Source organism: Helianthus annuus, chromosome 5 (genome assembly GCF_002127325.2).
Source record: "Helianthus annuus cultivar XRQ/B chromosome 5, HanXRQr2.0-SUNRISE, whole genome shotgun sequence".
Lineage (NCBI taxonomy): Eukaryota > Viridiplantae > Streptophyta > Magnoliopsida > Asterales > Asteraceae > Helianthus > Helianthus annuus.
Genome location: NC_035437.2, coordinates 101,374,232 through 101,387,363, shown reverse-complemented (window position 1 = coordinate 101,387,363; position 13,132 = coordinate 101,374,232).

Sequence of the window (13,132 nt, the reverse complement as noted above, 5' to 3'; positions counted from 1 at the left end):
TAGGTAGCCCTGACCCTATCTTCTCCCCACTTTGACACAGAATTCTTTGACCCATAATCAGCTGCTATCAGCTCCTCTTTCATTCTCTTCAACTCTATAATTTTTTTAGATATAAACTTTTTGAATTTTTCAGGAGGAGTATGTTTGACCTTATTTTTAATCATTTCTTGAATCCTGGCTGCTTCATTTTCAAGCTCAGGAATGGTCCAGTCTTTGTACATGTATTTCTCTCCTTTGTATTTCTTGTAAGTCATGATGTTATCAGTGTAGTCTTTTCTCAAGGTCTCATCTGCCCTTTCTGAGATTTGTTGACATACATTTTTAGCAAATCGCTCCAAAGCATTGACTTGTGAAAGTAGAAACTGATAATTTTGCTGAAATTCTCTATCAGATTTCCCTTGTTTGTTTCTATTTGAGATATCCTCTGCTTGCTTAGCCTTGACTTTCAAATATTCTTCAATATTGTTTGGCCTGGGATATCCTTCAACTGATGGCAAACTCCTTTTAGCAGGGTCATCCTCATAATAGAAAGATTTGATTTCTTCTCTAACTGCTATGAGTTCAAAAGGAAATAAAACACCTGCAGGAGGTAATGGCTTTTGAGTTTGAGCTGAAGAGAGAGGAATGGGATTTGGAATTGTGACAAGCGCTAGAGATTTTGAAGATGTTGGTGGTGGTGATGGAGAATCATCATCTGGTATGATAATCCTTCTCCTTTTTATTTTAGGAGAGGCAGATGATGTTTTGGGTGGAACAGTGGTGGTGACTTGAGTGGCAGTGGTTTGTGATTGACTAACAACTGATGTTTCAACCACTGTTGTCATTACAGCAGATGTTGTAACATCTGCTGTCTTCTGCTTTTTAACAGGAGGTGATGGTGGAGATGTTGTTTTAAGTGGTGATGGTGGTGGTGGTAAGGCAGTGGTTGTAGTGTGTGTTGAAGTGGTGTGTGTTGTAGTGATAGCAGTTGTTGAAACAACTGAAGTACCAGCAGATGTTGATATAGCAGGAGTTTCAGCAACTGTTTGGGTGGAGGTTTGATGTTGGTGGCTTTTGGATGGTGATTTTGATGTATGCTTTATGAGTCTGGATGGTGTGGACTTGGGTTTCCTTACTTTTCTAGTAGGATTTTGAACATCCTTTTGCCCAGAACAACCCTGCGCATTCAGCTCCATGTAAGCTCTTTTCTCCTCATTCCACCTTGATATATCCTTTGCCGCTCTATCCCTTTTTGCACTTATTACTCCTTCATCAAGTGCATTTTGGGTAACATCAACCTTCTTGCTACCATCTGGCAAGGGAATATTTCTGAGCATAGCATCCTTTTCTGGTTCAACATACAAACCATCATCAATCCCCTTCTTCCTCCACTCCTGAATTTTCTCCCCCTTTTTGGCATTATTTGGGGGAAGTTGATCAATAAAGAGAACTGTTGGAGGAGCAGTGCCAGTGGTTTTCAATAGATGGGCCTTTATAGCCTTGATGTCAGCTTGTGTGTTCTTGAACCTAGACTCCATTGTGTTTCTCAGCTCTTGGACATGTGTTTCATGTTGCTGATCAGCCAGTTGTTGTTGTTGTTGGAGAAAAGGTTGAAAGAAGTTACAAAGCTCATTTGCAACAGATGCTTGTGGAGCAGATGTTTGAGGTGGAACAGCAGGGGATTGCACCTTTCAATAGATGGGCCTTTATAGCCTTGATGTCAGCTTCTGTGTTCTTGAACCTAGACTCCATTGTGTTTCTCAGCTCTTGGACATGTGTTTCATGTTGCTGATCAGCCAGTTGTTGTTGTTGTTGGAGAAAAGGTTGAAAGAAGTTCCAGAGCTCATTTGCAACAGATGCTTGTGGAGCAGATGTTTGAGGTGGAACAGCAGGGGATTGTACCTTTTGTACTGTTAACAACTGTTGCAGCATTTCTTTGATCTCTGCAACAAAAGTATCCAGTTTTTCAACACGTTCCCTCAATTCCAGGTACTTTAAACCATCACCTAATTTAATGGGATCATCTGATTTCCCACTATCAGTGGTTTTATCAGAGGTTGAGGTAGGGAGTATACTCCAAACATCAACAACTGATGCCCCTTTTTCTTGGTACTGGGGTCTTCTTCCTTCAACACTTGACAACCTTTTGATGTTGCCAGTGGTCAAAATAAATCCACTTGTGGATGTCAGAGGTGCTATGGAAGGAATTGCCTCCAAGGAAGTCTTATGGATGTAACCACTGTCCAAATGTAAACCAGTGGTTTTAACACTTGTAGTGCCTGCTTCACTTGGAATACCACCAAGAGTTACTAGTAACTCAAGGGGTGTAACCTCCTCAGGCATTGTTGGTGGGTTAACTATGATTGATACATCAGACCCAGTCATTTGTTGAAGTATATTCTCATTGACAGGTGATTGAGAAGGACTGGTTTGTGCCTAGTTCAAATCAATAGCATCCAACAAAAGTTTAGTTGGTGTGGGAATTGTGGATGTGAGGCTGGGTGTAGATAGAGAATTTGCCCCGGGTAGTGGGCTGTGGATGATGGAAACTAGTGATTCCAGAGCATCATAGAGTGGTGTCCCTTGTTGTACAACCTGTTCTTTTTGAGAAGAGACAGAAGGAGTTTCAGCTATGGTTTGAGATATTTTTACCAACTGCTGTGAGGAAGTAGCAACAGTGGTTTGTTGTGACTTTTGTGTTGTCACAGGCAGTTGCTCTGGTATCTCATCCTCCAGAGTTGCCTTTTTGATGGGTTTGGGGGGGGGGGGTTTGAGTTTTCTTTTTCTTTGGCTTTTTGGTGATTGTAGGTGTGGGTTTCAAAGTAGTTATTTTGCTGCTTTGATCACCTTGAGTAGTGGGCTCAGCAGCAGATACCTGAGGAGCAGTGGTAGCTGCTAAATTCTGCTCAGGCACCTCTGCTTGTGTTTTGCAAGGTGTTGACATTCTTGTAAAAGTTTTAGCAGTTAAGCTGTGCATTTGAAAAGAGTCACCTTGGTTTATTAAAGAAAGATCATCCTTACTGAATTTCTTTTCAAAATAATAGCTTAGAAATCTTGGAAACAGTAAGAATGATTTTGTTTCAACATTTTTAACCATATCATTAAAGATTACCTGGGAATAATTAAAATTTTCTTCTTGAAGAATAGCATACCCCAGGTTTTGAATCTTTAATGGTATTTCATTAAAAGAAGTTGTTTTATTTGAAACGCACATAAGCAGGGTATGAAATAAAAATCTTGTTGCAGGAGGGAAGTAACCTTTTTGTAAGGTATCCCTCTTCATCATTGTATCAGCATACCCTCTTTCAATGAAGTCAATTTTTAACTCATTTTTGGGAAAATAATTTTTACCTTCTTGATCATTGAGTGCAAAGACTTCAGAGATGGATTGTGGTGTGATTTTGACAGCTTTACCCTTTAGAGAAGAGTTAATGGTAGTGACAGTCTCACCTTGTTTTTCAAGGGTTGCATTTTGCCAAAACTATCTTTGGGTTGTCAACTAAATGGGTGCATCGGCTGTTAACAAAGTTTTGTACTTTGAAGCAGTAATCATTTCGAGGATGGAATCAAAGGTATCTATGGTGCCGGGTTTTGTGAGAAGACCCAGAAGATTATGAGAGGGTTTGTATGGAATTTCTGTGGGTGTAGCCTTTTGAGAGGCCCCTTTTGAAGATGAAGTGGATTTTGCGGAGGACTTCGATTTAGTCATTTTTGAAGAAGACAATCGAAGAAATTTGATGGAAAGTGATGGAAACTGCTTTGAGAAGAGAATTTTTATAAATTCAATTCGACAGTAAGAACCCTGTGTGGGGTTTGAAAGGGGGTTTTATGGAGAAAAAGTGAGTGCTGACGTGGCAGCGGTTACAAAAAGACTGACCACTATGTACTGTCCACGTACCATCCCCTGATGAAGTGAAGGACAATACTTTCATGGATACAGCACTGCTTTTGAACAACAGTGTTTATCAAAGGAATGAGAGAGCAGGGGATGATTTTCAGCAGTGGACAGACTTTTGAAGTAGAACAGACTTTTGAACTCATCAGTGGTTATGGCAGACTTTTAAGGATTTTAATGAAAACTTCATTTTTAGCTATTTTTAAGGATGGATTTTTGATTTTCTGAAAACATTTTAATGCTTTTATTCATAGAAAAACAGGATTTTGCCTGTTATTCCATGTTTAGCATGCCAATCCTAGAGATCAAAAGCTTTCAAAGGTGGATGTGTCTAATGCTTTAGTTAGCACATCTGCCAACTGATCCTTAGTTGGAACATGATGCAGAGAAATCAAACCTTTTTCATAGCAATCCCTCACAAAGTTATGTCTGATGTCAATGTGTTTGGTGGTAGAATGAGAAACTGGATTTTTGATGATATTTTCTGCTGCCTGGCTATCCAACATGAGTGGTGTCTTTAAGGCAGTGATACCAAAATCTAGTAACTGATTTTGAAGCCAGAGCAGTTCTGCTGTACAGCTTGCAGCAGCTATATATTCTGACTCAGCAGTGGATGTGGAAACAGCTGCTTGCTTTTTGCTTTGCCAAGACACTAAGCAATTGCCTAGGAATTGGCACCCTCCTGAAGTGGACTTCCTTGTCTTGTCACATCCAGCAAATTCACTATCTGAGAAACCTGAAAGCTCAATTTTACCATCAGCTGGATACCAGAGATCTTTGGCTTTCATCATCCTTTTCTAATAGTTTCTGACAAAGATCTTTTGAAAACTGCTCCAAAGTTCTGACTTGAGTTAGCAGATATTGGTAGTATCTTTGAATCTCTTTGTGAGACTTTCCCTCTGTATTTCTTTTAGAGATATCCTCTGCTTGTTAAGCCTTTAACTTCAAATATTCTTCTATGTTATTAGGCCTAGGATATCCTTGAAGAGATGGCAGGTTCCTTTTTGAAGGGTCATCTTCAGAGTAGAAGGATTTTATCTCCTCTCTAACTGCTGGAAGATCTAATGGATACTGGACTCCTGCAGGAGTAATGGCATTGTTTGGAATAAAGGCTTGTGCTGAAGAGAGTGGAACAGGGTTTGGAATGGTAACAAGGGTCAGTGGTTGTGAAGATGTTGGAGGTGGTGAAGAGTCATCATTCAGTATTATCCTTCTCCTTTTTGGTTTAGGAGAGGTTGGTGGTGTTTTGGTGGGTTAAGTGGTGATGATTTGAGTGGTAAGTGGCTGACTAACAGCTGTTGAAACAACTGGTGTTTGAACCACTGTTGTCATTACAACAGATGGTGTGTCATATGATGTCTTCTGCTTTTTGGCAAGTGGTGTTGCTGGTAGTGAAGTTGCTTTTGGTGGTGATGTGATTTTTGGTAAGGCAGTGGATTGAGTGTGTGTTGAAGTGGTAGTGGTGGCAGTTGTTTGGGTAACATCTGTTAAACAACTGAAGTACCAACAACTGTTGATACATTAGGTATTTTAACATCTGTTGGTTTGGAAGGTTGATGAGAGGAACTTTTGGGAGGTAGAGGAGTTTGTTTTGTGGATTTGGGAGGTGTGATTTTTGGTTGCCTTACTTTTCTGGTAGGCCTTCTTTTAGGCTTAGGATTTTCTTGATCATCCTTGGGCTCAGAAGTACCCTGTTCTTCCATCTCCATTAAAACTTTCTTCTCCTGCTCAAACCTTATTTTACCCTTTGTCTCCATATCCTTTTTTCAGCCTTGCTTTTTCATCAGCAAAAGCATTCAAGGTTACATCAACCTTTTTGGAACCATCTGGCCTAGGAATTTCTATGGCCAGACTAGATTTTTTATCTGGTTCAATGTATAGACCATCTTCCCATCCCTTCTTCTTTTTCTCCCCCTTTTTGGCATCATCAGGAGCTTTGTCAACAAAGATGATTGTAGGAGGAGCAGTGCCAGTGGTTTGTAGTAAATGGGCCTTAATTGCCTTGATATCTGCCTGTGTATCCTTGAACCTTGCTTCCATCAAATTGCTAATCTTTTGAACTTGAAATTCATGTTGCTGATCAACATATGCTCTTTGTTTGTGAAGCAGAGGTTGAAATAATTCCCAAAGCTCAGTGGGAGTAGGAGCAGATGATGGAGCAGATGTTGCAGCTGGTGCAGCAGTGGGTGTTGCCTTTTATGCTTGTAACAACTGTTGCAGCATAGACTTAATGTCTGCAACAGATGTGTCCAGTTTATCAACCCTCTCCATCAATTCTCTGTACATTAAACCATCACCCAACTTAATGGGATCATCTGATTTCCCACTGCAGTGGTTGTATCAGCAGTTGTCTTAGGGAAAGTGTCCCAAAGATCATCCACTGATGCCCCTTTTTCTTGGTACTGGGGACTTCTTCCGTCAGTAGGGGTAACCAGTTTTAGTGAACCAGTGAATACTGGAAACACCCTGGTTCCCAAAGAAGAAATTGCCTTCAAGGGAGTCTCACTTATTAAACTACTGTCCAAGTGTAAACCAGTGGGTTCCACACTTGTAGTAGCTGCTCCACTTGAACTACTGATAGGAATTACTTGTAATTCCTGCAGTGTAGCCTCCTCAACTATTTGTGGGTTAGCAGGGATTGAAACACCAGACTTAGTCACTTGTTGTGGCATATTCTCATTAATAGGTGATTGAGAAGAACTGATTTGTGTCTGGGCCAGATCAACTGCATCCAATAGAGGTAATATGGTTGGTGGAATTTGTGAAGTGAGGATAGGGGTGGAAAGAGAATTTGCCCCGGGCAATGGGCTGTGGGTGATGGAATCAAGTTATTCCAGAGCATCATAATTTGGTGCCCCTGTTCTTACAACCTGATCTTTTTGAGAAGATGCAGGAGGAGTTTTAGGCTCAGGTTGAGATCTTTCTTTCAATTGCTGTGAGGAAGTAGCAGCAGTGGTTATTGGTGACTTTTGTGTTGTCACAGGTATATCCTCTTGGACATCATCTTCCAGAGTTATCTTTTTGATGGGTTTGGGGGGGGGGGGGTTTGGAGATTTTTCTTTTTGGGTCTTTTGGTGGTTTTAGGTGTGGGTTTCACAGCAATGGTTGTGCTGCTGTGATCATCTTGAGAAGTGGGCTCAACAACAGATACCTGAGGAGCAGTGGCAGCTGCTAAATTCTACTCAAGAACCTCTGTTTGTGTTTTGGAAGGTTTTGACAGCCTTGTAAAAGTTTCAGAGGTTAGGCTGTTTATTTGGATGGGGTTTCCCTGGATAAGCACATGTGCATTATCTTTTGAAAATTTCTTTTGTAAGTAAAAACTTAGAAATCTGGGAAACAACAAAAATGATTTTTTTATTAACATTTGTAACAAGATAATTGAAGATCTCCTGGGAATAGTTGAAATTTTCTTTTTGTAGTATAGCATAGCCCAGGTATTGGATCTTCAATGGGATCTCATTGAAAGCAGTTGTTTTATTTGAAACACACATGAGAAGGGTATGAAACAAAAACCTCATGGCAGGAGGAAAACTGCCTTTTTGTAAAGTATTTTTTTTAATTTCCTCTTCATACCCTCTCTCAAGAAAATCAGTTTGATACTCAGACTTTGGGAATGATGTTTTACCTTGAAGATCATCGAGTTCAAATACCTCTGAAATTGTTTGACGTGTTATTATGATTGGAACACCCTTTATTGAAGAATTGATGGCTAAGGGCTTTTTATCCTTAGTTTCTAATTTAGCATTTTTCCAGAATTCTTGTTGGGTTTCCATGAAAATCGGAGCATCACAGGTCAACAAAGTTTTGTACTTTGAAGATGACAGAGCATCAATTACAGAGTTGAAGGTTTCAGTATGACTTGGTTTTTCAAGTAAGCCCAAGTAATTATGTGGAGTTTTAAATGGAAGAGCCATGGTGATTTGGGGGTGATGAAGAACGAATGAAGAAAATGAGTGATTTTGAGAGAAATTGATGGTAACTGTTTTGAGAAAGAAATTTTGAATTCGATTCGACAGTGAAAACCCTGTTTGGGGTTTTGATCAGGGTTTTATGAAGGGAAAAAATGAATGCTGACGTGGCAGCGGTTACAAAAGATCTGACCGCTATGTACTGTCCACGTGCCAACCCCTGATGAATAATGGATGACAGTTGTTTTAGGAAACCACTGATGGAGTAATATTAGTTGTTTGCAACGGTTATAATGAAAACAGTGGGTAACGTTAGCTATCAGTGGATGAAAACACTGATGTTTGATCAACAGTGATTACCAAGGAAATGAGAGAACAAAGGTTGACTTTCAGCAGTGGATAGCATTTAACAGAACAGATGTTTGAACCAAAAACAGTGGTTATGGCAAACTTTTAAGGAATAATGAATATTTCATTTTTAGCTATTTTTAAGGATGGATTTTTGATTTTCTGAAAACATTTTAATGCTTTTATTCATAGAAAAACAGGAATTTGCCTGTTATTCCATGTTCAGCATGCCAATCCTAGAGATCAAGCTTTCAAAGGTGGATGTGTCTAATGCTTTTGTTAGAACATCTGCCAGCTGATCTTTAGTTGGAACATGGTGTAGAGAAATCAAACCTTTTTCATAGCAATCCCTCACAAAGTGATGTCCGATATCAATGTGCTTGGTGGTTGAATGTGATACTGTATTTTTGATGATATTTTCTGTTGCCTGACTGTCCAACATGAGAGGTGTCTTTAAGGCAGTGATACCAAAATCCAGCAATTGATTTTGAAGCCAAAGCAGTTGGGCTGTACAGCTTGCATCAGCTATATATTCTGCCTCAGCAGTGGATGTTGAAACAGCTACTTGCTTTTTGCTTTCCCAAGACACTAAGCAATTGCCTAGGAATTGGCACCCTCCTGAAGTGGACTTCCTTGTCGTGTTGCATCCAGCAAAGTCACTGTCTGGGAAACCTGAAAGCTTGATATTTCCATTAGCTGGATACCAGATACCAAGTGTGGGAGCACCTTTTAGGTATTTGAATATCCTTTTTACAGCAATAAGGTTTGACTTTCTAGGGCTCATTGGGATCTTGCACAAACACATGTTGCAAACATGATGTCTGGCCTAGATGCAGTTAGGTACAATAAAGACCCAATCATGCTTCTATAAAGAGTTTGATCAACCAAATCATCCTTTTCATCGGACATAACAATGTGGTTGCTATGAGTGTACTAAATGGTTTGCAATCATCCATCTCAAATTTCATTAAATGTTCTTTGGCATATTTGCCTTGATGGATGAATGTACCATTTTGCAGTTGTTTCACTTAGAGACCAAGGAAACACTGTAGTTCACCCATTGCACTCATCTCAAACTTAGCTGTCATGAGTTGTCTAAACTCTTCACACATTTTAGAACATGTGCTTCCAAAGATGATGTCATCCACATAAATCTAGACAATCATCAAATATTTCCCTCTCCATTTTAAAAACAGTGTTTTGTCTATTTTACCTCTTGTGAAACCAATAGAGAGAAGAAAGGTGGAAAGAGTTTCATACGAGGCTCTAGATGCTTGTTTCAAGCTATACAAAGCTTTATTTAGCTTGTAGACATGATTTGGATAAAATGGATCCTCAAAGCCAGGAGGTTGACAAACATATACCTCTTCTTGAATCTTACCATAGAGGAATGCACATTTAATATCCATTTGAAACACCTTGATGTTGTGGTTGACAGCAAAGGCCAGGAACAGTCTATAGCTTCCAATCTTGCTACAGGGGCAAAAGTTTCATCATAGTCAATGTCCTCTTCTTGTCTGAAACCTTGAACCACTAGCCTTGCTTTATTCTTGACAACAATGCCCCTTTTATCAGTTTTATTTTTGAAGATCCACTTTGTGCCAATAGGACTTACACCCTCTGGCAGTGATACAAGCTCCCATACTTGTTGTCTTCTAAACTGTTGAAGCTCCTCTTGCATGGCCTCTACCCAGGTGTTGTCTTTCAGTGCCTCTTGGTACTTGACTGGCTGATGGAGAGATAGAAAACAAGCAAAAAGATAGATGTTTTGGGATTGGCTTCTTGTGAGCACCCCTTCACTAATGTTGCCAATGATTTGGTCAGGTGGATGAGACTTCAAGAAGATTAAATCTCCTTTGTATGGAATAATGGCATTTAATGGTGAGGGCTGCAGATGTGAATCATCTGAGCTAACCACTGCTAGTGACTTTGATGATCCAGCAGTGGCTTGAAATGGAGGTGGAGGAATAGGAGGAAGTGGCATGGACACATGTTGAATTTTATCCACTGTTTGAGGACTTTTATTAACAGTGTTTGAGGATGTGGAAGCAGGGGTTAATGGGCTACTTTGGTCAACAACTGTTGATGTAGCAGTGGTTGAGCTTGACAGCTGTTTTGAACATCTACTACTCTTCCAATTGATGCAGACTTTTATTGTGGAATGATGACTTCATATCCATAGTCTGATGGAGGACTTTCTGATGGACCTGAACTGTTAGTCTTCACAGAAACATTTTCAAAAGTAAATTTATCATGATCAAACAATTCTGCAGGGTTTGCAGGGATTTTTCATTGAAGAAAGTTCATTGAACTTCACATTCAAAGTTTCTTCCACTGTTTTGGTCCTTGTGTTAAACACTTTGTAGGCCATAGCAGTGGTTGAGTATCCCAAATGATATCCACTGTCTACTTTCGCTGCAAATTTTGAAATTGAGTCTTTTAAATTCAAAATAAAGCATGGGCAGCCGAATACTTTAAAGTATGAGATCAGTGGTTTGATTTTATACAGCAGTTCATAGGCAGTCTTTTGATGTCTGGGGCTGATTAAAACTCTGTTCTGGACATATCAAGCAGTGTTTACTGCCTCATCCCAGAAAGTTAATGGCAAACCTGAATCAACAAGCATGGTTCTGGCAGCCTCAATCAATGTCCTGTTCTTTCTTTCAACAACCCCATTTTGCTCTGGTGTCCTTGGAATGTTGTACTGCCTTACAATTCCATTTGACACACAAAACTATCCAACTCCCTATTTCTGAACTCTGTGCCATTGTCATTCCTGAAGACTTTTACTGGCAAGTCAAACTGCTTTTCAACCTGTTTGACAAAGTCTTGCAGAATGCCTGCAGTCTCATCTTTGGAATGTAAGAAATAAGTCCATGTAAACCTAGAAATGTCATCTACAATTACCAAACAATATCTTTTCTTTTTAAGACTCATGACTTTTACTGGGCCAAACAGATCCATGTGCAGCATTTGCAAGCACTTGGTTATTTTGGACTCCTCAATGGACTTAAATGAGCCTTTATGTTGTTTTCCTTTTAAGCAGGAGACACAATGCTCAGGACAGGTGAATAGTTTTTGAGGAAGACCTCTTACTAAACCCTGTTTTGACAAAGCAGTGATTGTCTTGAGATTTGTGTGCCCCAATCTCCTGTGCCAAAGTTCTGTCTCTTTGTTAGAGGCAGCTGAGAACAGACAGGCATCAGTCCTGGGGCTCTCTTTTGCCACTCCTTTGAGCAACAAGTTGGGTTTTTCCATTTTTTATTATTTCTTCAATCTTTTTAACCATTTCTGGTCCAACAATCCTACAACAATCCTTAGTAAAGAATGAGCCATAGCCCTTATCACTCATTTGTGAGACACCAAGGAGGTTGAATTTTAGATTGTCTATTAGATTGACATTTTCAAACTTAACATTACCAGACTGAACTGTACCAGACCCCATCACCTTCCCTTTACTATTATTCCTAAAGGATATATCACCCCCTACATGAGTTTTGAAATCTTTGAGTACGACTCTACATCCAATTATGTACCTGGAGCCTCCACTATCTACATACCAAATATCACACCCCAACCAATGACGGAAACATCGGGGCATGGCACTGAGCGAAACAGATTATCCAGGAGAAATCCATAACAACTAATTTTACCAAATATTTAAGTTAAGTCCCATACCATAACATACTCAGCAAATCAGTTAATACAGACATAGTATCTCATAGACAATTAAATTGTTTCGACAACTCAGATTCAAATAACTAAATTATCTTTGTTTATTTCTAGACCCATCCTATCTTGATTCCACAAAAGATAGTAAGCATCCTAGCAGGTAGCATGCTAAACATGTCACACCCTGACTTTTGCGGAAGCTTATGATGTGTGACTGGTTTAATATCATTGCATTCAATCATAATAAACAACTACATGGTCAAAACGATGTTCATCCATTCATAAAATTTGCGTATTACAAACACCGATTATTTAAATTTTAAAACACAACCTTCGACTAGGTTACAAACCAACAAAAGTGGATGACATCTAAACTTGAAGTCTACTTCTAGAGACAACACCCGCGCCCAAGATCCAACCTGTCATCTGAAATACATGTAATTTTGGAAAACATCAACAAAAGTTGAGCGAGTTCATGCGTTTTGTTTGAGTACTTGTAAACCTTTGAGAGACTCCTTTGAAAACAGGTATGAAAAGCGTGTATGAACATACCAAATAAGTGTTGTACAAGGACATTAAAGCATGTGAGGACATAGGGAGCACTCGAAATGAGTAGGCTTATACCCTTGTCGATTTCCCTCGACTATGTCGAATTTCCCTTCGACTATGTCAATTTACCTTGACTCTGTCAATTTCCATTGACTATGTCGATTTCCCTCGACTATGTCGATTTCCCTCGACTAGGACACCGAAGCACTCAAGTGGTCACAAGTACCATGAGTGGGGCTCGGCCGTACCCGTTAGATCTAACCTTCGTCCCTAATTAAGTATTAATGGCATTTCAATATTTAGTCTATGCTCACATGATCTAATAGTGCATTTCATAGGCAATTCATACCGTTTAAGTATTCGTAACACGTATTCGACCCCGAGAGTTATAAAACCGAAAACAGTTAAAGAAAAGGGGGAGCATGAACTCACTGTTTTGCGTCTTCGATACTCGTAACTCAAATCTCCTCAGCAAACACGACTCCCTACAATGTACTAGGGTCTATTAGACGAACGGGCCGTACCTTGCCTTAGTATTTACGTTTTTGAGTTACGTTTCATTTATGTCTTCAATATTATTCCAAGTGATAATTCCTTGTTAAAATAATTAATATTTTAACTTTAAATTATATTTAATTTTGGAATAATAGTTAAACAATATTTTTGTAACAATACTTCTCAAGTATTTATTTTCGTATTTTCTTCCCAAGGATGGGGGTACCTCATACATGTGTATTCGTATTCTCGTATTTGTAGTTTCCAAAATAATATATTTTCAAGT